The sequence below is a fragment of the Vidua chalybeata genome, chromosome 1, assembly GCF_026979565.1.
Source record: "Vidua chalybeata isolate OUT-0048 chromosome 1, bVidCha1 merged haplotype, whole genome shotgun sequence".
Taxonomy (NCBI): domain Eukaryota; kingdom Metazoa; phylum Chordata; class Aves; order Passeriformes; family Viduidae; genus Vidua; species Vidua chalybeata.
Window position 1 is genome coordinate 76,847,153 of NC_071530.1, and position 27,980 is coordinate 76,875,132.

A 27,980-nucleotide genomic window follows, 5' to 3' on the forward strand; every position below is an offset into this window, starting at 1 on the left:
AATTCTTTGTATATTGATGATGCACAGCTTTGAGTTCGTCACAGTTTTCCTGATATTAATATTCAGTTAACATTTCTTCTTGTATACTGTGACCATAAACTCTCTGACAGATGGAAATACATGTAGTGGTATTTTGGGGGGAAAAAAAAGATAAAAAGGCTCAGCTGGCACTGAGAAAACCTCTATGTATTGGTGCAGCTTTAATCACAACATATGACTTCTGGAAGCATTTTCCAAACCCTTTAATTCTGTGAGCTATGATTTCATACTTCTGTAGGAAATCTTCTATATTTCAAAAGTGACTCACATTCTTCCAAAGACTTAAGAACAATGCTGGAAAAGGAAGGAAAATTGAAAAGGTAAAGATAATATTCATGTTTGGTTATGGGAAAATTACATGAATTAGTCAAAAGTGCATGTTTTAGTCCTTAGCATTAAATTTGTCACAATTTCTTTCCCTGGAGTTCCTCAGATCTCATAGGGAGTGGACCATAGAAATATCAAACACCCCAAAAAAATGCAAAAATATTTCTCTTTCTTTCTTCTACTCACTGAGTGAGCACTTGATGAAATGGAGACAAAAGAGCCAAATATAAATCTGTGATGATGGAAAGGTTAAAATTCATTATGGACATAATGAAATAATATTCCCAATAATATTTCCTCAGCAAGTGATATGCCTTACACACATATGACAGAAGAAAATATTTCACCTTTAGTACTCTTTCCATTCACTTTCTCCTTTGTCAGTAAGCTCTTGCTTTTTGTCTGTTTGCTGCTGGGTTTTGACAGTGAATTAATCACCAGCTGTGACGCAGTCATCTGCAGTCTGTGGTGCAGACTCAGATGGCCTAATTTCCACCTGGGGATTTTTCCAGCAGTCTTCTACATGTTTAGTACTTCTGAAAGTCTGGAGCAAGTCAATAGAAGGGCACTGCAGCTGGAGTGGAATCTGGACCTCAGTGCACTTCTGCTTAGGGATTTGATTTCTATTTGATTTCCTTCAAAGCTGTGTTAACATCATTGCACCCACAGTTCCTGTGAAGCAATTTCAAGAGCTCACCAGAAGCACAGCTCCTACTCTAAAGGATGTTTTCAGAAGAGGACTTTTTCAAGGCCAAACTCCCTCCAGTATGTAGCACAGTCTGTCTTCTACTTTTACTAGAGACAATTGAAACAGACATAAAGATTTTTTTCCCCATTTCATCCTATTCCCCTTTGTCTGTAATAGGACAGAAAGTATATTTAGTCATATCTAAGAAAAAAGTTTGTCTTAGGGAAAAATTCCATTATTTTCCAAAGCTTTCAGCATTTGATTTCTACTAGCTGAATTGGATCCCTCACATTCCTCTCAACTCCAGAGTTTATTAAACTGGTACTTCTTTTTGTGCAACATTTGTAAAGATTAAAAATAATAATAATAATAAAAGAAAAAAAAAAAAAACAACCAAATGCCAGAAAACGACAAAATCCCACAAACCAAACCCAAAAAATTGAAGAACAGAATTATTGTACTGCATATATTTTACTGTTTGTAGAATTCCATAATTAAATCTAGTTTCTGAATTTCCAGGCTCTAAATACCAGAGCACAAAATACAGAGAGACTTTTTGGTGAGGCTGTGACTCTTTTTCCTTTCTCAGCTACTAGAGGATATATTTGAATTACCATATCCAGAAGTTTTCTGAGAGCCTTGGAATCCAGGTGCTTGGTCCCCTCTCTGTAACAGACACGACAGAGCTATTTTTTTGCTTCAGGCTTAAAAAGGAAACGTGAATACACAAAACAGATGTAGGCTGTTACATACACTAATTTCATTTGGCTTCCAGTTATGATTTCCATAAATTTACTGGAAATATGATTACAGCCAAACCATAACCTAATGCCTTGAGTGGTTTCTCTGCTACTTCTTTACATAAGGAAGAAAATACATTTTTCTCCTTGTTCTTTATCTGTCTTGTCTATGTGAACCCATATCTTGTAAATGTAAATATATCTGATTACAATGACACCAAGTGCAAAATGAGAAGAACAATGGGACCACACAGACACATGCAGCTAATCTCCAACGTATGTGTTTCTGGGATGTAGGTCTTAGACTGTAAACTGTTCAAGGCAAGAATACTCTCTTGATATGGTGCATATTTGCCTAAGGTAGAAGATTTGATTCAGACTAAACTACCAGTCACTAGTAACAATGAATCTTATATTTATAATTACATGGAACTCAAAACTGTGCAACTGTGTTTGGACAAATCTAATTTATTTGATAATCATCTCTGTTGGTATTATTAAGAGTTTTTTGTAAAGGTCAGGAAGGACATAAACTCATTTAAAACCCCTATTTACATTAGTTTCTTTTATTTCCCCAGAGGCATGAATGAATTGCTTGCAATTCTTAGCATTTCATTTTGCCTGAATAATAGAGAGAATACATGACAAAATGTTTTATTGCTTTTAGAAGTGAACATGAGTCTAACATTCTTGCTATTTTTTTAAAACCCATAAAGCTCTATCAAAGTGAAATGCATGTTTTCATTCCTTGATGTATGGACTGTATCAGCTAATTACTCCTTTCTAGACAAAGTAAATTTTTTAAGAATGTCATTGGTTATACTTCATTCATCTGGAACCTTGCAGCTTGTTTTCTGCTGAAACAGAGAACAAGTGAGGCCTTTTTTCCATCACAGTCATTGTTCTGATGGTTAAATTGTGTGCATGCAGGAAAGTAATGTTCCTTGTTTCAAAATTCCTGGATATTGAACATATTGTTCTATGTATTACATTGTTCCACATTTTAAGTTTTTTTCTTTCTATACAGAAGAGAATTATTTCTCTTTTTTGTCAAAACACATATTTTGGAAATATTTTTCATTAACTTTCACTTTTCTCTTTGACTAAATTATAATGATGTAATTATTTTTCATGTGTATATATAATTTTATCTGTTAAAATTAAATAGAACTTCATTGCAACTTATGACAACTAGCAGATTTACAGTGAATGTAAAGCAGTTGAATTTATGAATTTGATCAATATTTTAAAGACAGGAATATATCTTCCCCCTCAGGCTACATCAACTCTATACCCTTTGCAATTCTTACTTTCTTTTACATAATATTATGAAAACAAAGTAGGGTTATCAGTGGTCAGAGAAATTACTCCTATTGTTTTCTTACAGTGTTCTGATTTCACATGCTTTAATCATTAATTGGTATACACTAACTTTTTTTTTTTAACCTTCTAGCAGTCTTAGTAACTGGATCTTTTTTTCTGTTGTCTGAGTCACTTTAATGCTTCTTTTCTGAGTTTCTATTTTCACACCTCTTCTGCCATTACCTTTTGTGTTTGCTTTTGTTCAAGTCCTGAGTTGTAACAGTTTGACAGACATTTTATCATTTTTGCCCCATCTGTGATGAATGGAGTCCCTGATAGCATATCAATTTATTGATATAGAACAATATAGGCTTTCATTTTGAACCAGTGGTGTGTTTTATAGTTGACATGTACTCTCTGTGGAAGCACTACCACTCTCAGTTGTCTTTAGTTTCCCTTTCTAGTGCAGATAAAACAGTTTTCAACCTAAAGCGCTTTGAAAAGCAGTGGACTGCTGCTTTGACCTATGGATGTCCTGCAGTCCCTAGACACTGGAAGACACAAAGACCTATAAAGGATTTGTTTCAGTTTACAATTATATCAGAGAGCACTCACTTTGTTTAGGCTTGATAGTCCATCACCCCTGCTTATTTTTGTCACTGCTGTCAGTTTAGGTCTCCAACTTCATACTCAACAGAGCTTAAGTAATGCTCAAGGTTTAGAAGGTTGTATGCTGTTAGGAAGCATTTGCCCTGTGTAGATTAATGTGCCCTTAAAGCCTTCCATGAAGAGCTCTGATTTGTATTTCTGCAGGAAAAGGCAAAGCAGAAAAATATAGGTACAGCTTTCTGTTTGGGTTTCAGCTATGTCCCCTTATTCAAAAAACAAAACCTTTATCTACAGTCTCTCACCCAGTTACAAGGGATGGTTCTTACTTTCTGGGTCAATTAGTGTTCTTCATTATATCTGTCCCTCTATGATGTCTCCACAGTTCAGCACCACTTTCTCCATTTCTCTACTGTTGGGAGGAAAGGGTTAAAACCAGAAGATTTAGTGAGGAGGGGGGAATAGTTTTAGCTCATAGTGACCTTGCAGCTGGCAATGCTAATAATAGTGGTGTGGGAAAATTCCATTTATTATGCCCAATGTTGTTCATCCTCTGCCTATTTTGAGAGGTAGAATTCCTGTGTAGAGACAACACACTCTCACAGACATGTGTGAGCCATGCTAGGAGAGAGGAATCACAAAACACAGCCTTGTGTTTAACTGTAGATGCCTTTTGTTATATTGTTAAGTGGACTTCCCTGCCCCAGCCGTTAGGATGAACTAAACCTAATGGAGCCTGTGACCCCATGTGTCTCTGATGCCCAGTGTTGTTAGCAAGGTAATGAAATAAATCTGCTCTTTGCATTTCAGCTGTGGCTTGGTGATTTTCCTGGCTACCAGAAGGTGTCAATTCACACACTTCCTCAATATATCTAGGCTGTAGATGTTTCAGAACAGGTGTTTTCCATTACAAAATGGGAAATACTCAGCTCCTTCACTGATATAAATGAAATTAACTTTGACCTGGTCATTCATTTTATTTGGGTAACACTTGTTTGCTCTGAATGTGTCCATCACACCCACTTTTTTTTTTTTTTTTTTTTTCATATAGAAGAAAAAAAATTCCCAAAATATTGTGTAAAAACATCAGGAAATTACATATGTATTACCTAAATATTTAGGCATTTTAATATCTGTTTTTACCATTATTCAGGATTGAAAGACAAATACTGTCATTTTATACCAGGTAAAAAAGTGAATTTACGCATTTGTAAGCAAACATTATGATATTAGCTATGTCAACAACTTGAAACTGGGATGTCCACTTTAAACGAAAATGCTGCTTTCAGATGATATTTAAAGTTGTAAATTTGAAATCAAAGTTCAAACTAGCAATTTCTTAGAACAGAAGACTTGTAATCAACAAGAAGCATAACTTCAGAATATCCCATAGAAAAGTGTAGTGTTTTAGTACAGAGGATGAAAAGAACTGGAATAAAATTGCAAAATTTGGGAAGAATAATATTTTGGTGCATTTTTCTGACAATCAAGGCATTTATTCAGTAATGTCATGGCTTCTATATGAACAAAACTGGACTGTATAAAGTATACTATGTTTAGACTTGCATGAACACTGTTGAACCCATGTATTAGTAGGGAATTCATAGGAATTCAAGGTACCCAACACAATTAGACCAGGATTTCATGATAACGAATAGGAAGAATTTACTTTACAGGCAAATGGCGCCAAAACCCCCAAAGAACTTTAAAAACCCCATATGACATGGCAATTTCTTTTTCTACAGACCTATTTAGGAAACTTAAGTAAGTGATGATTATGTAACTAAAGAATGATAATGTAAAGAAATATTATGCAAATGGCATGATGATTCTTTCAAAGAAAATAATAGGCAGGTTATTTATTAAACTAGAAATCTTACCAGATTTAAGCTTCTCATTTTCAAGAATTTGGGACACTGCAAATGGAAACCTTTTCATTAGCAAAAAGAATGGAAGGTAATTGGACATCAGGTTTCAATCGAAATGTTTTATGAAAATTCATGGTATCTACTATTCTCAGGCTTGCCAAAGAATCAGGATTTAATCATAAACCTGTAAATCTATTAGCTTTGAAAATCTGAGAATCACCAACCATTCTAATAACTAAGTAAACTGCTAAAAAAGTCTTATTCAGCCCTAAATAAAACAAACATCAGTTAACATCAGGATTACAGAAGTATATTTGTCAGTGCACAGCTCTGCTTAACAGATTGCAGAAATTGTCGTTCTACTTGGACTGATTCAACAAAACAAAAACCAAATGAAAACAACAAAAAAGAAACACTGTGAAGTGTTAAAAAGCAATTGTATTACTTATACTGGTATATCTTTAGGGAAAAATGAGTTTATATTCTAGTCAGAATGTCTTCTACATCAAGCCTGCAGCCTAATTCCACCTAAAATGTTACTAGACACTGTACTTGCAGAATCTACATGATTACCCAAGTCTGCTACCTTCTGAGAAGTTGTTGAAGATCTCTGTGTTTCTCAAAATTTGCTAGCAGGTATATGATTATGTAATGTGAGTGGCTGGAAACACTTTGAGACCTGTATCACAACAGGTATATGGAGACTTACCTGATGACATTAGGAAATCCAAGCTGAAAGTGAAAATGGAAAAAAAAAAAAAACCAAAAGAATGGAAGATAATGCACCTATATTTCTGCATGTTACAGCAAACTTCATTATCAGATTGCCAATGGAAGGGATCAAGGGTAAAATTTGATACTGTGGAAGACAGTCATAGAGGGGTCTGAATCCACATTAGGCAGGACCATTGTCTAAAAATGTGTCTGAAATGTAATGAAGGTGAAGAAATGTGTCCTTTCAGTTATCTAGTACTGAGGTTGGTAATATAATTGGTAATAATATGGTATTTCAACCCTCACAGAAATAAGATGCAGTGATTAGAAAAAAAGGAAATGCAATTTCTAAATGTTAAAAACAGGATCTTGGGTAAATAAAACAGATAGAGCTACTCATGCAGTGTATCAGCAAATAATAAATCACCAATCAGTCACCAGATCAGATAATAAAATCATAACTGATACATAAATACAAAATAAAATATTGATTTTCAGAAGAGAAAAAAAAAAACCCAACAAAGCAAAAAGGTAATGTTTTAAAGTTAGAACTGGGCCATGAGTTTAAAAGCCAACCATAGCAAAACCATGTGTTGATCCTTAATAAGACTGCAAACTATGTAATTTTTTTAAATCTCTATAAACTCAGATGAAAATATGGGAAGAAATACTTATAATAATAATATGGTCAAATATTAGACATTATTACCAACATTACTTTACCAGACAATAATATACAATGATATTGATGTTATTTTATTTATGCTTATTTCGTTAAGCCAGGAAGCTTCAAGAAAATGAAGGACATGGAATACAAGAGACCTGAGTAAATGGAGCTGATTTGGAGTAAACTAAAATTAATATTAAGTCACTTACATGTAAGGTGTTTTTATTAATCTCATATCAAATGGAACACTGTGAAAGTAAGGGAAAACTCATAGGCTCACCAGCTCTAGGACAAAATATTTCTCTGTCTCAAATAAGATAAGTTTTTGTACTGCTATCAAAGGGGAAGAAAATCCAGGGACAAGGCTCCCAATTAACTACATTCCTCACAACCTCAAAATCAGATTGCACAAATGTAGCAGGAAAAGGTCAGAGGCAAAACCTGTATTTAAAGGGTTAATCTATCCTCACAACAGAGTAGTCACATGATGAGTTAATGGCCATGGAGACAGGCAACCTTCCTCTCTTGTACTCAAAAAGTACCTTCTTCTCTTGTTTCTTGAAAGAACAAATTTAATTTAGGAACAATTTTAGCTGTACTGCTTTTTACACCCGAATTAGTGTATTTTGAACTAGATTGCACATCTTAGATGGTATTAGCCAGATATTCTCGAGGTTTCTGTCTCTACAGTTCCACCAATACATTATTTTTTTCTGCAAAAATCCCACAGGAAATATATTTTTTAACTTCTGAAAACTGGATTTATTGTAAGATCTGCAGAGCCCTTTGGGAACCCATTCTGGTAAGAATCATTCTGGGGAAGTCCAAGGGCCCACTCATCTTCCACAAGCACTTAGGTTCCCTCAAAAGTTGTGTTACTATGAGACAACACAGAGCACTGGAATGTCTTTGTTGGAATCATCCACACAGGAACAACCACAAAATAACACTAAAACAAACAAACAAAAAAAACCAAACAAAAAACCTACAACATTTTTGTTCAACCAATAGCTTTTCATAATGATACTAGAAATATCTTCACCAAAATCAAAAAGGGACAAACATGAAATTGATGCTGTCCATATACTAGCTCTACCACGTGGTTCATTCAAACCTTAAAACAGAAAGTGCATTTCTTATCTGGAGGCAAAAGAAGCAAGTGTAGTACTGCTTCACAGTCTGACACCTTATGTACTGTGAAGATTTCAATTTAACTTTGAAATGACAACACTTTACACACTGTCTTTCAGAAGATAAATTAACCCAGTTCTTGCACTTCTAAATAAGAAATCACCCACTTAGTAAACAAAATATATTTAGGTATTTTTCCTCAGCTGTATATGTCATAAATGGTTATTCCTGTTAAGAAAAAGCTGGGTCATGTGGTATCCCTGAAAGGAGAGGGAAATACACAATTCCCCGCTTCGAATTTATTTATTCCAAGCAAAGAAATTTCTAGGAGTCCCAGAGTTTGGCAGTTAAAGGAAGGGAGTCAGGTGTCTCAAGTTCAGTCAAATGCACTTGGCCAGATATCTGGTAAAAAGATGAAAGTCTCAGAAGATCTGAGAGTTTCCATACAAGCAGTCTTCTGCAGGCACAGTCTTCTGAGGGCAGCAGATGGCCAGGCTTGGCTAACATTCCTTGTAGCCACCAGAGAAGGTTCTACAGGTTTAGATGGAATTTAGGAAGCCATTGAGCTCACTGAAAAAAAAACCTGGAAATAAAGGATCATCCCACAAAGAAACCTACATTAAATCACTTAACTCCCCTATAATCCATCAAGTATTGATGAGTCTTTTCATATAAGAGGAATAAGAATCAATCTTAGCAACAGTGAACATCTTCTTATACTGCACAAGGCATCATTTCCAAAGGTATAAAATAATACATTTAAAACATTCTTCTTAAAAGTTTTGTATTTCATGTTCATGAAACTTGTGAGCAAGAGAGCAAGGCTCTAATTTTTATGTGGACATTGTCCAAGGCATTGCACATATTTCTAAGATGCTGAAGGAAAAAAATAAAAGAATGTCTCTTTGATTTGCACCAAAAGGAATTTGATTTCAGAACTTGCATCAACAATATACAGTTAGGCAAAAGTTACATATTTAGAAAAAATTATTTAAATGATGAAATGTTCAGGAGTTTTGTGCTCATTCATTGATCTATTACTGTGTGAACTTAGACAAATCATTTATGCTGTGTCTTCATCAGTCCAAAGGTAGTGAAATGCTTCTGACCTCGTATGCTGAACTGAAATTCTTGCCGGCAGAATGTCTCTATACAGGGTTAAAAATGTATGTAGTCACCTATGTAATTTGTCAGAATACGTCTTTCTTCATTCTGAGATCTATGAAAAACTTTTTCTTATGTATTTACAATGAAAATCTGTTTCTGGCCAGAGATTGTCTTTTGCCCTGATTATATTCATCTGAAACGGGGAGAATTTAATTTGATTTGGGATATTTTATGCCACTACAAAAAATAATTAACATTTATTTTTCTGCTTATACCTGTATATGTTATGAAGAGGGGAAATTTTCCATTGATTCTTTATCCTTTAAGATATATTTTGTCATCATGCTATTTTTTTAGCCAACTATTTATAGCAAAATAGATATGAAGTAAAATATAATTTTACTTTCCTAGCAAGGTTTTCATTTATATAGATTCAGAAAAGGCAGAATTGAACAACTGTAATTTTTACTTAAACTGGTTAAAGTAAATATTCTTTCTGAAAGCAATTTGTTATGATTATCTTTGAAATACACAGCATTTGAGAAGATATTTGACTTGTAGTTTCTTCTACTAAGGGAAGCTCAGGGTCTTAGTAGTAAATTATTTGCCAGTTGAGAGGAAGCCAGATGTTCAGAAATATTCTCTACTGCTGGAGTTTTTAAGAAATATCTTAGCTGTGTACCAGAATTAGCAATTAGTATTCGGTAAGCTACTCTTCAAACACCCGTGGTATAAACCTATTTGCTTTAAAAATTATTCATATACAAGAGAGGTGGAAAAAATCATGGAATCCCTAGTGTTATGGAAAAAAACCTTCGTTAGACTTTAATTAGCGCTTAGCAGTCATTTAATGAATGTGTCCTCAAAGCCTAATCCATCAAACTGTAAGTAGCATTATCACTGGTTTAAAAGCTATGTATTAACAAAAAGTTTTACAAAAATTGTACAGAAGAGCACCAGGGAACTGCAGCACTATGAATTCCAAGTCTGTAAGCCAGGTCTGATTCCCTTGGAGAATCGAATTCTAGGAATGCAGCTGGAGTCTGACTTAATGTAAGCAAGCTGGGGGCTGGTCTAATGCTTTTGATTCTTAGAAGTATAAGATGATATCTTGGATTTTCACAAATAGTTTATGACAATAAAATTAACTACCTGCTGAGGTTTATATAATAATTATGATGATTACCTGTTAATTTTTAAAAAATATTTCAGTAATCGATAATTGGCACTCAGAGCCTTAGTAAAATCATAACACTGAAATCCTAAGTACTGGAGTTAGTGCTACTTTTGAGAGTAACTGGAATTAAAACATAAAACCATTATATATATATATATATATATATATATATATATATAAAAGCTGGATTTTGCAGAGGAAGAACATGCTTTTCTGAGCTACTAGGATCATTAGAAAAATCTTTAAAGAAAAGCATTAGAGAAAAGAATCAGAATTTTAGGAGAAGAATTAATGTATTTGGAAGAGAGGACAGAGATAATGTGTGTAAATTGTAGAGAATGCATAGATCTATTGCACCCATGGACTAGAAACTTACTAAGCATAATGTAATTAATATTACCTTGCCCTGGACATGAGCAATCAAAGTGTGGCTGTATCTCAGAAAGCTAATTGAATCTTGAACTTCATCACACAAGGAAGTGTGACCAAAAGGTGGGGGAGGTGATTCTGCCTCTCTGCTCTAATGAAGAGAGCACTCCACTCCACCTGGGGTGGAGTGCTATATCCAGGACTGGAGCCATCAACATAAGTGCAGGAACCTGCTGGAGGGAGTTCAGAGGAGGGCCATGAAGATGATCAGAGTGTTGGAGCACCTTTCCTATGAGGAAAAGCTGAGAGAATTGGGATATTTTAGCCTGGAGAAGAGAATGCTCTGGGGAGACATTATAGCAGCCTTTCAGTTCCTGAATGGGACCTACAAGAAAGATAGAGACAAACAATTTAAAAGAGCATGTAATGATAGAACAGGGAGTAATGTCTTTAAACTGAAAGATGGTAGGTTTAGATTGGTTATTAAGAAGGAATACTTTACTGTGAGGGTGATGAAGCACAGGAACCTGCTGTCCAAGAGAAGCTATAGATGCCCCATCCCCAAGTGTCCAAGGCCAGGCTGGATGGAGATCTGAGCAACCTAGTCTAGAGAAAAGTATCCCTATCCATGGCAAGGAAGTTGCAACTGGATGATCTTTAAGATCCCTTCCAAACCATTCTATGATTCCATTATTAAATAGTTAACTCCCAAAGCAATTAACATAAACAAAACTGATGTAATTACCCTGAAACATAGCCAAGGTAATATAGGAAGAAATCTGTCATCTCTTTTTTATTACAAAATTAGTAGTAGTCTACAGAGATTATTTTGGTTTAGTGGAATTTTTTGTACATAATGCAGGCAAGTCCCTTGGAAAGATTCTGAAAGGCTAATACTAGAATCCTTCAAGGGCTAAGAAATGTGCTTGCCAGCCTGCATTGTCTTCCCTTAGTACCTTTCTCCTGTGGTATTTTAGCTTCACTATACAGCCAAACATTGTGACTTCAGAAGGCTTTGTATTATTCTATGGGTTTAGCTGTTATGTTACTGGTGAGATGTGGCATGTATTATAACAAGATTTGAGACCATGTAAGTAACTATTTTCAAGAAAGTGATTCATTGTATATCAAGTTCAAGAAATAAGCCTCCAGCTTAGATCTTATTGATAAATGTTGATACAGTGCTTGCTCCTGATAGTTATCTTTTGTTACTTTCCTCTCCCTATGAGTGTGATGTCTTTTTTTGTACACTTTTTCTTCTATTTCCTGGCAAATCCAAAATAATAATAAAAAAAATATCCACAAACGAACACTATTTATGTTTGTATAAACCAGCTATTGGCACATGCTGGTAAAGCTCCAGTACAGCTGATAGAATACAGAGGTTCAAGACATTTGAATTCTTAACTGTATCATTCTGTCCATACTTCTCTTTTTATATAATAATGGATTTTGTTTTGTCAAGACCTATGACACACAAATCCATGAAGACCAACAGATAAGTGTGGTGTTTGAACTGGAAGTACTGAGAACTGACGTGTGGAATAGCTGTAATGTACAAGATTATATATACCTCATTGTGCATTAGTTGTTATGTCAATCATCCTCAAACATAACCACAAGACCTAAAAACATAAAGCAAGAAAACAAATACCTGCCTACACAGGTATTTGTCTCTGAGAGATCACTGGGGGTGTATAGTGTTTTTTAAATTTTTTAGAAAAAATTAAGTGAGAAATGTTTTCACATTGCCAGTTTGTGCAGATATGCTTGAGATATACTGTTACCTCTGAAAATTCATTGCCTGCAAATCTTTGCCCACATAGTTCAGCAAATTGAGAACAACTTTTCTGTCCGTGGCAAAATCTCCAGGAAGTGCTGCATAATATTGCTTTATGAGAAATATCATTGTTTGAAGTATTTTTTTTTAAACAAGAAACTTCTTAGAGGTATTCCTGTTTGTCCAGTAAAAACTACCACTCTGTTAATCATGCATACATGACTCCCATATTTCTTGACTAAAATTTCAGCATATGAATCAGATTAGGCATAATTTTAAAATACGGTATTTTTTTAATGCAGGTTGCTTGTGTTCAGTCACAACAGACTGAAATTCAGATGCTAAGTATTGTACTTCTCACAATGCCACTGCCACCTCAAGCTTCAGATTACAACCCTTATACATAATACCAAAATGGGTCGACATTATATGAAATGGAATTTAAGAATGGAATTTGGGATGATGGAGGAGAGAACAAAACAAAAGAAGCCCAACACTTCAGATGTCAACTTAGATTGGAGTTGGATATAAATAAGTATCAAATATGATTTAACATTTGTTAGCAGACTGTTAAGGAAAACATGATGAAGCCAAAATATTATTCCCCTGGAAACTCTTCTTTAACTTACAGCTCTTCATTCAAGCTCAGATTTCTGTAAAACTGAATACAAACAAATGCTGATTGCAACTCTGTAGAATTAAAATTAATCTATTGTACATTAAATAATTGAGATGATGATGATACACTTAGTAGATAGTGACTTCTCCTGTGCCTGTCATTTTCTCCAAATTCTTTTTAAGCAGATGAAAACTTTATACTTGTGAACTAAGAAAAGTATATCTCAGAGTTTTTGATCAAAGCTAATTGAAAATGAAACAATTTGTTGCACGTGCGGCAGCTTTCTCCCTTTATAGTGGCTGACACACAAGATTGTTATTTGAAAGAACTTACTTCTCCAGGAGTTAAAGGCAGAAAAGCAATATTATCTAGTGCAGAAATTTTGGTTTCAAAACCAGTTAAATTTGCTGTGGATTATTTCCTTCTCTGTGTCTAGGCCAAATCAAAACTTGATAGAATCACAGAATGGCTTGAATTAGAAGGGACTTTAAAAATTATATTCTTCCTGCACCTCTGCCATGGACAGGGATACCTTTCACTACACCAGGTTGTTCAGAGACAGTTCAATCTGGCTTTGAAAACTTCCATGGTAGGGCATTCACAGTTTCTCTGGGCCTGTCATGTTTTGGGGTTCTTTTGTCTTTTTTTTTAATGGTTCATCTCTTCTGCCCTCAAAATCATAGATTCAATGGTTTTAGCCTCCTTTTTATACTAATTCCTATGATTTGGGTGCCTTTCAGGTCAGGAATGCTTAGATATATTTTCCCCAATTTTGCATACTGTCTGAGCTAGATAGTGTTCTGACTTTATGGCAGACCTACTTTTTAAATATAAATTTATGATGCATAATTTCAAATGTGCAATGTTAATTGAGTAGGTTTAAGGTCTATACTCTTGTTCACATCCATTTATTTCTCAGCCAGATTTGAAAAATATTTCTTTACTTCTTAGCAGTCAGGGGATTAATTTTTAAAGACTCCACCACCAGGCTTATTAATACCAAGCAAATATGTATTGTGAGTTTGCAGTGACTATTCAAGTCAATGGTGCTAATTGTCTTGTGGTTATGGAGAACATGAAACTGCTAATCAGATCTGAAGTATATTTAGGTCTCTAGCTGGCTTTGATTGTTTGAAGGGAAAAAAAAAAAGAAAAGGAAAAAACAAAAACCACCACCAAAACAAAAACAAAACAAACAAACAAACAAAAAAAAGCAAACAAAAAAAAAATCCAACCCAAACCAGACCAAAACAAAAACAGTAAAAAAACTCCTACCAAAAACAAAAAAAAAAACAAAAAAAAAAAAAACCAAAAAAAAACAAAAAAAAAAACCCCCCAAAAAAAAAAAAAAAACAGACAAAAAACAAGTAAAGATCTGGCTGTTTGTTTAGTCCAGAAAACTTTTGGAAGTCTTAATTTCTTTGCATCTTGTGTCCTCTTTTGTTCCATATCACTGTAACTTATTTCTTAACATTGTGTATATTTTGAGAATTATTTCATTAATACTGCAAATAAATTGAAGTGTAATGAAATGGGAGCAGTATAAATAAAAAAAGGATTAGAGACTAGAACAAACTTATTAATGAATCTTGTGCTTAAATTAGCAGTGCCTTGGTTTGTAGCTCATTACTGCCACTGCTTTAAGTAATAAAATAATAGTGTGTGTCTTAAAAATCAATGTCAAGTTACCAGAAGAAAGTAGTAGTGCCTTGAAATACTGCAGGGCAATCCTATTATGTACAAGATTGGCTTTGACAGTTCTGTAGGCTCAGGAAGAAAGCCTTAAACTGTCTTCCTCTGCTAAACGTCTTTAGCATTAGGCACTATATGCAGTAAGTGTGCAAAGCTGAATTATGTGTCATGCTATTTTTTTTCTCTAAAAATTCAACCAGAGGAAATGGATTTAGATATCTTGTAAGCAGTTCTCTTAAAAAAAAAATCTTTATTAAACTAAAGAATATATATCTATTCACTGAAATACTTTTAAAATATTTTCTGTTGTTCAAATAATTTGAATGCTAAAAATCTCAAGATAACATATCTAAGCAAAATGCATGATAAAACTAAAAACTCATGTACTAGTGCAGAGCTAACCTTCAACACCATTTTGTATAATTCCAGTCTGGATGCAAGCACTGCAGTTCAGGCCTATGACTGATTTCACATATGAAGAACAATCTTCTGTGTATACCCTTCTACTAGTTTTGTTGATCTTTCTGGTTTTTTCTCTCCTTTACCATGAACAAAACCCCAGAGTTTACCTTCACCCATTGCTGTTGTTCCAACACTTTCTCAAGAATTTGACTTGAACTTACTGAATATCCATGTTGACCAAAAAAAGAAAAAGGTCTGATTGAGTCATGAAAACTTCTGGGGATTGTTTTAAAACAGATTAAATTTCTCATGGTAAAGCTGAAATATATTCTGGAAATATGAAAAAGGAACCATATATTAATATTTCAATTTTCTTGGTATTAATTTAAAGCATGTTAGATCCATCCTAAATATATATATTACTCTCTTTAGAATTGCTGTTACTCCTTTATTTTTATTATATGCAGACTGAGGAGGAAGACATGAAGACCACAAGGAATTACGGACATATTGTCTTGCTACAGAGAAACAAAGAAATCAAAGAATGTCTAATCAAAAAAAAAATACTGATTATATTATTATCAGGGAAAACAAGCAAAATCTATAATTTTTTTTTTCAGCTATTCCAGTTAGCCTATATTTGCCCTGTGAAATATTGCAAGACACTCCAGACAAAAGCCACAATGCACAAATTAAAAGCAAAGACTGTGAGAAAGTAGCATTAAGAGATTTTGAAAATGACAGCTGTCTGTCCTAAGAAGAACACAATGTGTGAATGTCCATTTATCATTTATAGAAACTGAAACACCTGGGAAATGAAAACCTACTTGAGATATGTAGAAATAGTTAAAGGCACTGAAATTATTTCTTAAAGTAACACAGTACAATGATCATCTTAAAGACTACAAAATTAACAGTATGCCAAAAATGATGATGGTAAATTTGAGGAGCATTAGCTATTGGCAGCTGAAGACAAATACAAGATTTATGTATATGCAAACCTTATTTTGGAAGGTTATGTTATATGCTAGAATGTCAAAAATGACAAAGCACAGATCAGAATTTGCTGAGAGCCTGCCATTTAATTTTAGGGAGTAAGATGGGGTATGGTGCTTCAACACTCTGGATCTATAGGGATTAATCTTAAAATCTGGTTTTGCATATTTTTTTCTTCTATAATGCCATTATCAGAATGCTGAAAAAAAAAGTGGATTCATTTTTCTTCTTAGTAAAACATAAAGCTTTGAGGAACAAACATTTCCTTTTGCAACTTCTCTGCGTGTGATGAGCATTTTAAATAAGCACCAAAAAGCAAACAGAGAAAATCATCCAGACACATGTGAAATTAAGCCTTGCATGAGGCTTAATTTCAGATGTCATTATTAACTATGAGAAAAATGAAAAGAAGAAATAAGAATCAAGCCTGGAATCTGAAACATGCGCCAACTGTAATTTCTGTTTATCAAAATCCAAGCTTGCCATAAATATAATTTTACTGACTAATACCATTAAGAAAGACATGTTCATGTGCTTTTGGGATCCTAAATTGAACTAAAAATATATTTTAGAAATTTAATGAAAAGAATTGTTGTATCAATAAAAGTTAATATAAGTACATTTCCTGTCTTCATTACAAAGGGAGTTTGAATTATGACTTTTGGCTTAGTCAAAAGAAATTAGTATTACGTTAGCAATCTTTTTACAAAGAAAAGAAGCACAAAATAATAATTAAAACATTATTCTAGTTCAGATTCTCTTGAACAACTTAGAAAATCTAAAGGGAAAAATATGTATCAGTAGTTACACATAAAATTTTCTCTTGTTTTTGGATGGCAATGACCCTGCTGATATATTGAAGCAAAAGTGAATGAAATTAATTAAATTAAAAATGCATTAGAAAATACATAGATTAAGAAATTTACTGTCTTAACATTTCAGGAAAATCAGAATTGATTCTAGAGGGAACACAATTGTTAAAAGAATTATATTTATTTAGGAATGTGCTGACTTCAACGGAAGTTGATTTGAAACAGAAATTAACATTCTGAGTACAAGGAAGATAAGCAGGAGGTAGATGAAAATGCAAGAAATTATCCAAATCAGGAAATTAATTAGAAAATGAGACATTAATGATTTCCCATCTAGTAGATAATCAGTTGTTGCAGTGACACCTGCAAAAATAAAGTCTGATGGGAACTAGATCTAGCAAACATCTATTCCACATAGTCCTATTATTTCATATTTGGTTTGAGAGAGATACTTGTTATTTAATGCTTATATGCATCTTTACTTAGTTCTACAGAAAATATATATTTTTACATTAGCAGCAAGGAGAACCTGTAATTAAACTTATGATTAAAATATTAAGCTTAAACATCAAAAGGTGCAGAGCAGAAAAGTGATTCAACTGTTTTCCATTTTTGTCCTTTGTTCTTGACTCCATTTCAAGGGCAAGTGAAAAAAAAAAGAGGACAAATCCCTCCTTGCACTGTACATATCTGTGAGGAAAGTAGTATCACTTGATTTATTTAGAATGCATTTCCCTTTTCTTTTAAATTTTCTCATTGTTTTGCTTTTAATTTTACTTTGGCATTTAATTAAGTTTTCTGTGTTCATGACGTTTCAACATATCATCACAGAGTATAAAACAGTTGCTCCATAAAGCACAATTGAATGTAAACTTTTTATTTATTTATTTAGGCATCATACCAAAGAAATACACACAGACTTTCATTTTAATAGTTGACATTTAACATGTACTTTATCAGGCTGCAGTCACCAGTGAGTACCCAAGAGCAACCGCAGAATCAATTTCTTTTGATTGTTTAACTTTTAAAAAATATTCTGTATAACATTTCCATGTAAAGAAAGATAATGAAATTTCATAGATTTTTGAGGCTGAATGCCCCTCCCTTTAGTGACTCAAGGACAACTGTATAGCCACTGTTCTGCAGGACAACAAACCTACAGGTTCTCCCATATATCTTTACCTCAATAAGGAATGGTGTCATTGAAATTTTCCCCCTGTTTTTTCTTGCTGCTGGAAAGCTGTTGATATCAGCTGAGTATTGTAGGATATAAATAATCTGATAAGTTCCAATAAAACCAGGAATATGCCTAAAGTATTGTGTAAACCATTATTTTGAATACTTTCTTTTGTCCTGAAATAAGGTTATTAAATACCATAAACATGCATTTAAAATCCAATAGTACACTGTATCTCTTACTATAGGAATTTTACTTGGAAATAGAATTTAGAAGATTGCAGTACTCTTTGGGAACAGATGAAATCATGAGTAATGCTTGGGACAATAAAAGATAATGCAGTGGCATTTCACAAGGCATATACTTCTGCAACATATTTGAGAAATCTTGCCATCTTTTAAATTGTAGAGGGATTTGACATGGATTTTAATGCAGTTAGGATTTCAGCTGACATTCTTAAAATGTGAAAAAAGACCATGTGTTCTTGAACTCAGAAGTCAGTACTAAAGACAAAGAATCAGAGGGTATGAAAACAGTTTTTATCTTGCCAATATTCAGTGTAAGGTAATTGGCTTTCACCCATGAGAAACTGAATGCTAGGTAGAGAGAAAGAGGTCTGTGGAGAGAAGAAGGAAATAAATTTAATGAGATGTGCAGCTAAAGAAAAGGTATTTTAATCCACTAAGAGAAACATGACTTCCAAATAGCAGGCATAAAAAAGGAGCTGAAAACAAAGAACACTTGGACATACTTAACCTCCAAAACAAACCATGAGAAAGTGCGAACATCATTTAATGGAATTTGTAAGCACATTTTAGTCACTATTCTGCTGTATTAAGAGCAGACTAACTGCAGTTCAAGAGGAACAGAAACTAAAAGAAAAAACCAATATTGATATAATAAGTAAATATACTAAGTTTTATACTAAATGTGCTGATGATTCTAAATTACTAATAACTCCCTTGAGGGTGGAGAGGTTGTGCAGAGAGACCTGGACAAACTGGAGGGCTGAGCAATCACCAACAATAGAAAGTTTAATAAAAACAAGTGCTGGATTCTGAACCTGGGATGGTGCAACTCTGGATGTACTGACAGACTGGGGAATGAGAGGCTGGGGAAATCAGTGCTGCAGAAAGGGCCCTGGGTGTCCTGGTCAATGGCAAGTTGAACATAAGCCAGCAGTGCCTTGGCAGCCAGGAGGGCCAACCCTGTCCTGGGGGGCATCAGGCACAGCATCACCAGCCAGGCAAAGGAGGGGATTGTCCTGCTCTGCTCTGAGCTGGGGTGCTGGGGGCAGTTTTGGGTGCCACAATACAAAAATGACATTAAAGTCTTAGAGACTGTCCAACGGAAGACAATGAAAAAGGTGAAAGGCCTCAAGGGGAAGCTGTATGAGGAGCAGCTGAGGCACTTGGTCTGTTCGGCCTGGAGGAGACTGAGAGCAGACCTCATTGCAGTTACAACTTCCTTGTGATGGGAAGAGGAAAGGCTGCCTTTAGCATGGGGATAAAAATTTCTTGGTTTATCTGCAAGCAGATAGCCTGAGTTTTGTAATAGTCATGTGTTCAAGACTTTTTTTCATGATGATAGTTGATAACAACAACAAAAAAAATTCTAATTCATCTACAATGAAATAACTGTGAACTTGAATGCAGAGCATGATGCTACACTACATGACCAGATTTTTAATCTATTGTTGGTGAAACTGATGTCTTATAAATGTTTTCCACAAATGAATAGGATGGCCTTGCCCATCTCTCTGTTCTTTTAAATTTAAAGAGTAATTTAATCCATTGCAATTTTTGTAGAAAAGGCTATTGACCAAAAATCACTGCCTGGTATTTTAAAATATAGTCCTCAAATCTGAAAGCATATTTTTAACTTTTTAGAGTGTCTTCCTCTATCTAAAAAATTACTATAGAGTTTCAGATTGTAGCTAGAAAATGGATGATGATTGGTATTTTTTGCTCTCAGTTGAAAACATGACTCATTTCCAATCCTATGATGCTCACCTTGTCTGATAAAGAGTAAGTTTAAAAAATAAAAAAAGGTTGATACTTGTTACTATTTTTGTTTCCACATAAAACCTCCTGTATTTCAGAGTCAGAAATTTGGAGGTATTCTTAATTTTGGTGATTTCTTTAAAGCCTACTTAAAAGTTGTTTTTATTAATCATTCTGGTTATTGTGTTGATATTCTGATGTTCATTAAAATTCACAAAATGTTCATTCAATTACCAGAAACAGAGAAAAATTCACATTGAATTCATGCTGTCCTTCAAACATATGCTCACTGTTAAGCAGAAAAAGTTCACATTGAGAAAGATATTAAGAGTATTGAAGGATTCTAGACTGAACTGAAAGTCTAAAAAAAGTAAATAATCTACTTAGATTTGCATCACAATAGAAAATACCAAGCTCAGATTTTTCAAGTTGTAAACTTAAAAGACAATTTGAATTTGACATGCTCCTGCTTTGATCCATATTTTGTAACAAACCCCTCAGAAGTTCCTTACAATAAATGTGACAATTTTTTTTGTCCCTTTTCCTCTTAAAGCCATGTCTTTTGCTGTCATACCATATTGGCAAGTAGATTATCAACAATATTTAAACTCAGTCCGTCAAGAAGATGGAAAGAATAATCAGAAGTTCTATCCATGCAACTAAATACCTTTGCTCTTATTCCTAAAAGTCTTTAAGTTATCTGGATATATCTGGCATAGAGATGCCAAATTGCTGCAACTTTTTCTGATTAAAATGAAGAAATATGATTAATTTTTAAATTGTTTCACAATTCAATAAAACACTTTAAAACAATGACATAAACCCCCCTTTAAAATCTATTAGTATGAGTAAATTAGTCTTTTAGAATGCCTCCTGATGTACAAATTAATTGCTGTTTCAAAGACATTTTCTTTAAAGTGCATACTACTCTGAATTGTGGGGTGTAGCAATTTGAAATCCAGACAGTTGGAGAGGTAAGTAGTAAAAAATTAAAGTACTATTAACATACAGAAATTTTAATTTTCTACTTTTCTGTTCTGGTTTTATGAAACAACCCTGATAAATTGCAAACTAAGTCTACACCAATACTACAAGGTAACATAAAAAAGGAATTAATAAATATTTGAGAAAAAAAAATTAAGTGTGTCTTTTTAATTGATGTCTTTTTGAAAGCATGCATCTTTCCACTGTTCTATCAGAAATTTTTTATCACATGACAGATGAAGAGCCTACACACACTCAGTGGATTTTTCAGGAAAAAGTGGTTCCAGGGCCATTCTTTCATTCCAGTGTTTGGGAATCCAGACAAATGCAAATAGTAAAAAATGCTAAATAGTACTAATGACTTAGTATACAAATATGAAAATATCACTTGAAATCAAAGTCAATGCTTTTCATTTGACAGGAAAAGAGCTTTTAGTTGTCTCAATGGGCTCTGATCATATTTTGTCTCAGGAGGATGTACTAATTATGCATTTTACCACCATTCATTTGAGCTAGAAAAGAATTTATCTAAATTGCTGTATTTCCATCTCTGGCCTTCCAAATAACTTGCAAAGGCATGTGATGTTGCTAGACATTCCTCTTTTGAGCAGCTTCAAGGCAAAGGTTTTATCTGACACATAAAATTTGCTGTCATCTTTAGAGCACACATCAGTTTAGGCTTCACACGTGTTTATTTTTACAGGCTCTACTGTTGCTGCACTCCTCTCTCTGCAGTGCAGCAGCTGTACCCTGGGGTTCAGCCAGCATTATACTGCAGAACCTCTGCCTGGCTCCTTTCAATGACAAATATATTATGAATACTTTAAACTTGTATTGCCCCCATTTCCTACTTCATATACCTTTCCTGCAACTCTTGAACAAAGAATGTGAGAAACTGTTTCAGTGTTTGTTTATGAAAATAAGTTACTGCTTCTCTCTTCAGCTCCACTGTTCTATCAATCAACATCAAAATATTTATCAATACATTTTTCTCTCAGTACTGACCCATCAAAAAACTGTGAGAAGCATACTGTAAGAAGTCTAATCCAATTGAAGTGAGCCAAGAAAAGGATACACTATGTCTAGAAGCTATGCAATGTATTTAAAAGGTTTTAAAAATCCCTCTACTTTGCTAAGTTCATGAAGCAAGTTCAATGAAAGAGTATGAAGTGAAAGGTGTTTCAAGTCCTCAGAGTTACTAAAATAATTAATTTAAAAGTAAAAAGGTTCAACCACAACTGTAATTCAGAGAGGGATGGTAAGTTTCACTGCAACATGAAAGCAATTTATACTGCATAGTTCACATAAGCCTACATTTAATATTGCCCTCAGAACAGGTTGCACAGTGTTAATCAAATATGGGCTTTGCTGCACAATCTGTAACAAACCCACTTCTACAACTGAGTTCCTTTTTGCTTACTGAAAAGAACGTGATGAAGTAATGACTCCTGAATTTGTGCAGCCCACTAATTCCACAATTCAGTAACCTGGAGGGGTACTATGTATGAGAGGATGTCTAGGAGATCAGTCATGAAAGTGTGTTTTGTTTCTAACAGTATTTAATCTGATGGCCAGGAAAAGCTGGACAATAAAAACTCATTTTAATGAAGATGTGGAAGTTCAGTAAATGAAAGCCTAGTATGCTCCAGAATAGATAAATTCAATAAACTGACTTGTTAGGAGACTAAGAATTCTGCATCCGTTTATCTCTCATTTTCTGGGGAGTTATGACATTTGATTATTTATGTGTTTCTGAGGGAGCAGTTGAATTTAGCATAGAATCCAGAATCACTAGAAACATAGAGTGATCATATAGCAACAAAATAGTAAATGTGTTTATATGGTAATTCTACAAACATTCACTTCGAACTTAAAAATTGTAATTTTTTCCTTTTTTTAGGTTTTTTTTTTTCCTCTTAGGGGAATTAAGGGTGATTTCTTTATTCTCCTTAATACAGAAAAATGCTCTTTACAAATATCAAGTGTCTCTTCCTTTTTAGGCTGGAGTAGAACAGCATTGCTCTAGTGTTCATCATTCTTTCAGAGAAGCCGTCAGGAAAACTTCAACATGCTGAAGTTTTTCTTAAACAACAACAACACGCACAACAAAAACCATTCACATTCTTTTTCTTAAAAACCTGTGAACATTTCTAACTCTCCAGTTGTGGATCCTGATGCTACTGTTACTTTTGAGGATACGTACAATTTCTACAATGCCTGATCCTTTGACAATTTACTCCAGTGAGAAATGTCAGCAGCAGTCTGCCTTCTATGTCTATTATTTTCAGAGAGAATTCTTGATATCCTCAAGGTCTTTTCATTACAGACTCTCTGCTGCTCCCTCTCCCTGCAGTAGGTAGTGCAAAAATTGCCTGATAAAAACACGTGAACTATGCTCATCCAATAACTCCTCAAGAAATTAAAAAAAAAACTTAGTAATTCTCACTATCCTAACCACACCTTAGGGAGAGTCTGCAAAATTGTTTTCAATTTTCAGAGTATATTTCTCTGCTGTTCTTTTCCACCTTTCTTTCTTTCCTCATGCCACTCATGTTGACATATTTTTTCAAGAGTTCTGGTCAATATTGCTATGTCACATGTTTTTCAGGGAAAAAAAAAAAAGGATAGATTCCTATTACTTCTTTTGCAACATTTACCAGAGAAAAAAATTAAAATGCATTAACCTTTTTTTTCTATAAGAATAGAATTCTGCAGTTGAGTTTGTGCATTACTCCTGTCTCATCTCTGTCTTGTCTGAAAACTGGCACAGTATTATTGCCTTATGTGTAAAGAACTTAGCAAACATTTAAATGGGTTCAATTCTAAGGCTGCTAATCTGATCCAATTTTAAGATGAACTCTCTACAGAATTATTATTGTTTTCCTGAGAATACAGGAAATATTAAGTAATTTCAAAGGCACACAGTCACAAAAATAGTTCAAATATTATTACAAGTATGTTATTATTTCTATCCTTCCCAATCTGAACAACGTGTGGTTCTTTCACGACACTAGAAGCACCATCTCTCTAAACATAATCAAATTATTGTAAACTACCATTAGTGTAATACAAAATTCTCATTATCTCCATGGCAGAAACTTTAGCTTTCTTTCTGATTATTTTTTGTTCATTGTGTAAATTGAAGGCAGAGAATTCTTCTGTTGTTTTTAAATTAACTGCTCTCTCCCTCCCTCTTTCTCACTTAGTCTCTTGTTCCAGTAAAGAACTGGTATCTTCCTAATGTGTGAAGGTTATTTTAGATTAAAAAAAAGCAAACTCTAAGCTTTATTTCTAACAAGTTTTGATATTTTTAATAATCCTTGAAAGACAGTGTTCAAAGATAAAGTATTCTGGATTTTTCTAAACTAAAATGAAATCACAGCTTTTTCTCATGTCTTCTAATATTTTTGGCACTTTATACTTTTGTTTCTTCCTTTGATTTCAGAAATAGGATTTTTTTGGTCTGTCGACTGGAGAATATAAATTTTCTCATATGAAGTCTTCGCATATGTTTGCAAAATACAGATGGCAGTGGCAATGCATGAAGAGAACCTGTGAAAAAGTCTCCCGTTCATTCTTTTAAATACACTATACAGTAATTAAAACACAATGGTAGGGCATTGTTCATTAATGCAATGTAATAAATAAATAAAGAAACAACACTTGGGATGTTGTTCTATGCATGCTTTATGTTGTCAGCAATATGACATACTCTAAAGTAAATGACACAAAAGGGAAAGCAATTATTGTAGTAAAGGACAATAAGGAAGACAAGTGTTGACTAGCCTAAACTGTGCAGAGAAAATGCTGATCTAATGACACCAGCATAAAAATAGTTGTATGAACACTGGAGCATGAAAGCCAGTGAAATATTTTTAATAGTCCTGTGATGATATTTTTATCAAATGTATAGAGAGATAGGACCATAAATTGTGAATAATACGGTAAATACTCTTGCTACTGCTTCATTTATGGTAAACAGCAACAGAATCTGTTGTGGGTTGGTTTTATTTAGTCAGATGTCTTATTAATGTTAGTTAGGTTTGTTCCTTGTACTTCCCTATTTTTCCCCTCACAGTGGTTTGTTCCAATGGAAAGTTCCTGCCACTCAGATCCACAGTTACCTCTCAATCTTCTCACCTCTCCCTGTTTTCTCCTTATTTAGTCCCATCAGTCAAGGTTTGTCACTCCCTGTTGAGTGGCAATCTTGTAACCACCCCCAGCTTCTTCATGAAAGTTCTGTATCAATCACCGCACCTTAGCCTTTTTATTTGTCCCAGGGCTCTGTACCCACCTCTATTATGTTACCATTGGTTGATATAATCTATGTCATCCCTCTATTGTTTGTCCCCATTGGGCGAGCCAGGTTTCCACCCCTGTCCGCCCACCCCCTACTTAACCTGTTGCCATTCTTTGTTCTCTGGCATTTTGTCACTGCATCCGCTCCGAGAGCACTTTGTTCCTACCACGCCTGGGGGAATAAAAGCTCTTTGGGCTCGCAAACAAGTGTCCTTCTCTCGTCTCTTTGTCTCCTCTCAGCATGTGAAGTTACCAAAGCTGCGTAACCCACGCCGCAGCACTCAGCACTACCAGGGTGGCAGACACCGTTCCCCTGGAGTGCCCTCTCATGTGGTGGCCACCCGGCCTCACACGGGCAGTGCTAGCTGGCACTTCTCGACTGCTTAAAGTTGTGGCAGGTAGCTGCCGCAATAATCCTTTCTCTAACAATCTTTTTGCAATACACTTAAATAGTGGAAATACTTTCAGAAATTGTCTTGAAAGATGCAGCTCTCTTTCAAGACATGCACCCAAGAAAAACAACAGTGTGTATTTTACATTATTGAAGTTTTTGACCCTGGTTTTCACAGGTTCTCAAGTAAATAGGCATTTTCCTTAAGAGTTGAAAATATTGCCATTTTTCCAATAGTTCTCAGGATTATGGAGGTAATTTTGAAAGTTAGAACACAGACATATTGCATCCAATACTTAGACAAGAAGAAGCTGCAGGTAGAATTTCTTTATCTAAAGTATAGCCATAAAAAAACCTGAAAAAGCCAAAAAAAACCCACCAAAAACCTAAAAAAACAGATGCCAGAATTACTTAAATATTACAAAAGTGAAATTCATAGATTTTTCTCACCCAAACCCCAAGATGTAGCCTTGGTGGAAGATCATGTCAGAGAATATTTAGGCAAATTTGTCCATGTGCCCTGATAGGGTACAGCTATGAGTGCTGAGGAAGCTGGCTGGTGACATTGCAAGACTACTGTCACTCATCTCTGATGTCCACCAGATTTCTCTGCAGTCATGAATGCATCCCCTCAAGGCCTATGAACTTATGGATATCAGCTTTGTCTAGGTGTTTGTTTTGGGGTGATTTATGATGTTTAATCTATTACCTGATCCTCTGCTTTATTCCCAAAAATGCTTGCTGTATCCTTTAGGTGTAGGCAGGGGAGAGGGGAGATTTAAGTTCTTTGGCAGCTTTCCCAAAATCTCACTCCCCAGGCTTCAGGGATGTCTGGGTGCGGTCTGGGTTTTGTTTGGTTTCTTTGCTGTGGAGAAGATGCAGCAGCAATTCTGCAATTTTTTTGAGGTGACAGCTTGTTAGTCCAAGACCAGAGAAACAGGATCTGCAGTAGAGGTGTTGGTCAGGATCAGCAGGAGAGGGACCACTCCATTCCACCCCCAAACCTCAGGAAAGCCAAGCCAGGGAGCAAAAGCACATCCAGAGGATCCAGAGGCTCTAGCCCAGCTGATTCACCTGCTGTGGAGAGGAGGTTGATGCCAGAGACTCCCCAGATTTTCATCTGTTGCTTGAACTGCTGCATGAAACTCCTGTTTGTTTTTTTTTTTCCTGCTGAGACAGACATTGGTGCCATCTTCCACCACGTGGCATGAGACAGTTTTTTTCCCCTGGCATTCTGGTGTTTTGTTCTGGTATGCATGGGGATGAGGTTTAATATCTGACAGTTTAATATCTAGCATTTAATTACTTTTTTCCCCTTGCCTTGTGGGCGTTCTGTTTGTTAATAAACTGTTTGGGGTTTTTTTCACTTTCACCATTAGTATTCATTTCCTATTGGTGTAAAGGGATTGTTGGAACCCTTTAGAGGAGACAACTCCTTCCAGAGTGTGTTCTCCTAAATTTGTTTGTGAACTGAGACAGTGTTCTCTAAAGTCAATATTATATGAACTGATACAACATAGGAAAACGTTTGATAGAAATGCTCCAAGGAACTCCAGGACACAATTAGAGAACAATACAGTGTAGCCATCAGGCATACTGTGACTGATAATTCTTTCACAGTGCAGACTTACCGCCAATTTTTGTAGGTCACAACTGTATCTACATTAAACCTTACTAGTCACTGCAGAGTATTACTGCTTTAGCTACAAGAAGAAACAAGTTAGTTTGGAAGTGTCTTGTTTACTTTCTTTTATCAATGCTTCATATTTTATTAAAATACTTTGAAGAAAGTTGTCCCTTTTGAAACAAAAATGTACTGCCATGGACCTCACATAGGAGACATTTTGTTGTCATCTTGAAATCTAAGTAGAGAGCTGGGAGAAGGGCAAGAAATGTGTTGTTTGTTTTCTACAGTGAGACAAGAAAAAGGGAAATTATTAAGTTACTATTGGCAATAAAGAAAAGGGACTATTCTGTGAGATTGAGCATATATCAGATAAAGATGTGCCCTTTCCCTCCCTAACAGACCAGGTTATCAGTCAGAGTGACTTAACAGCCATTTTCTATGCAGTCCTGCAGAATCACAATTT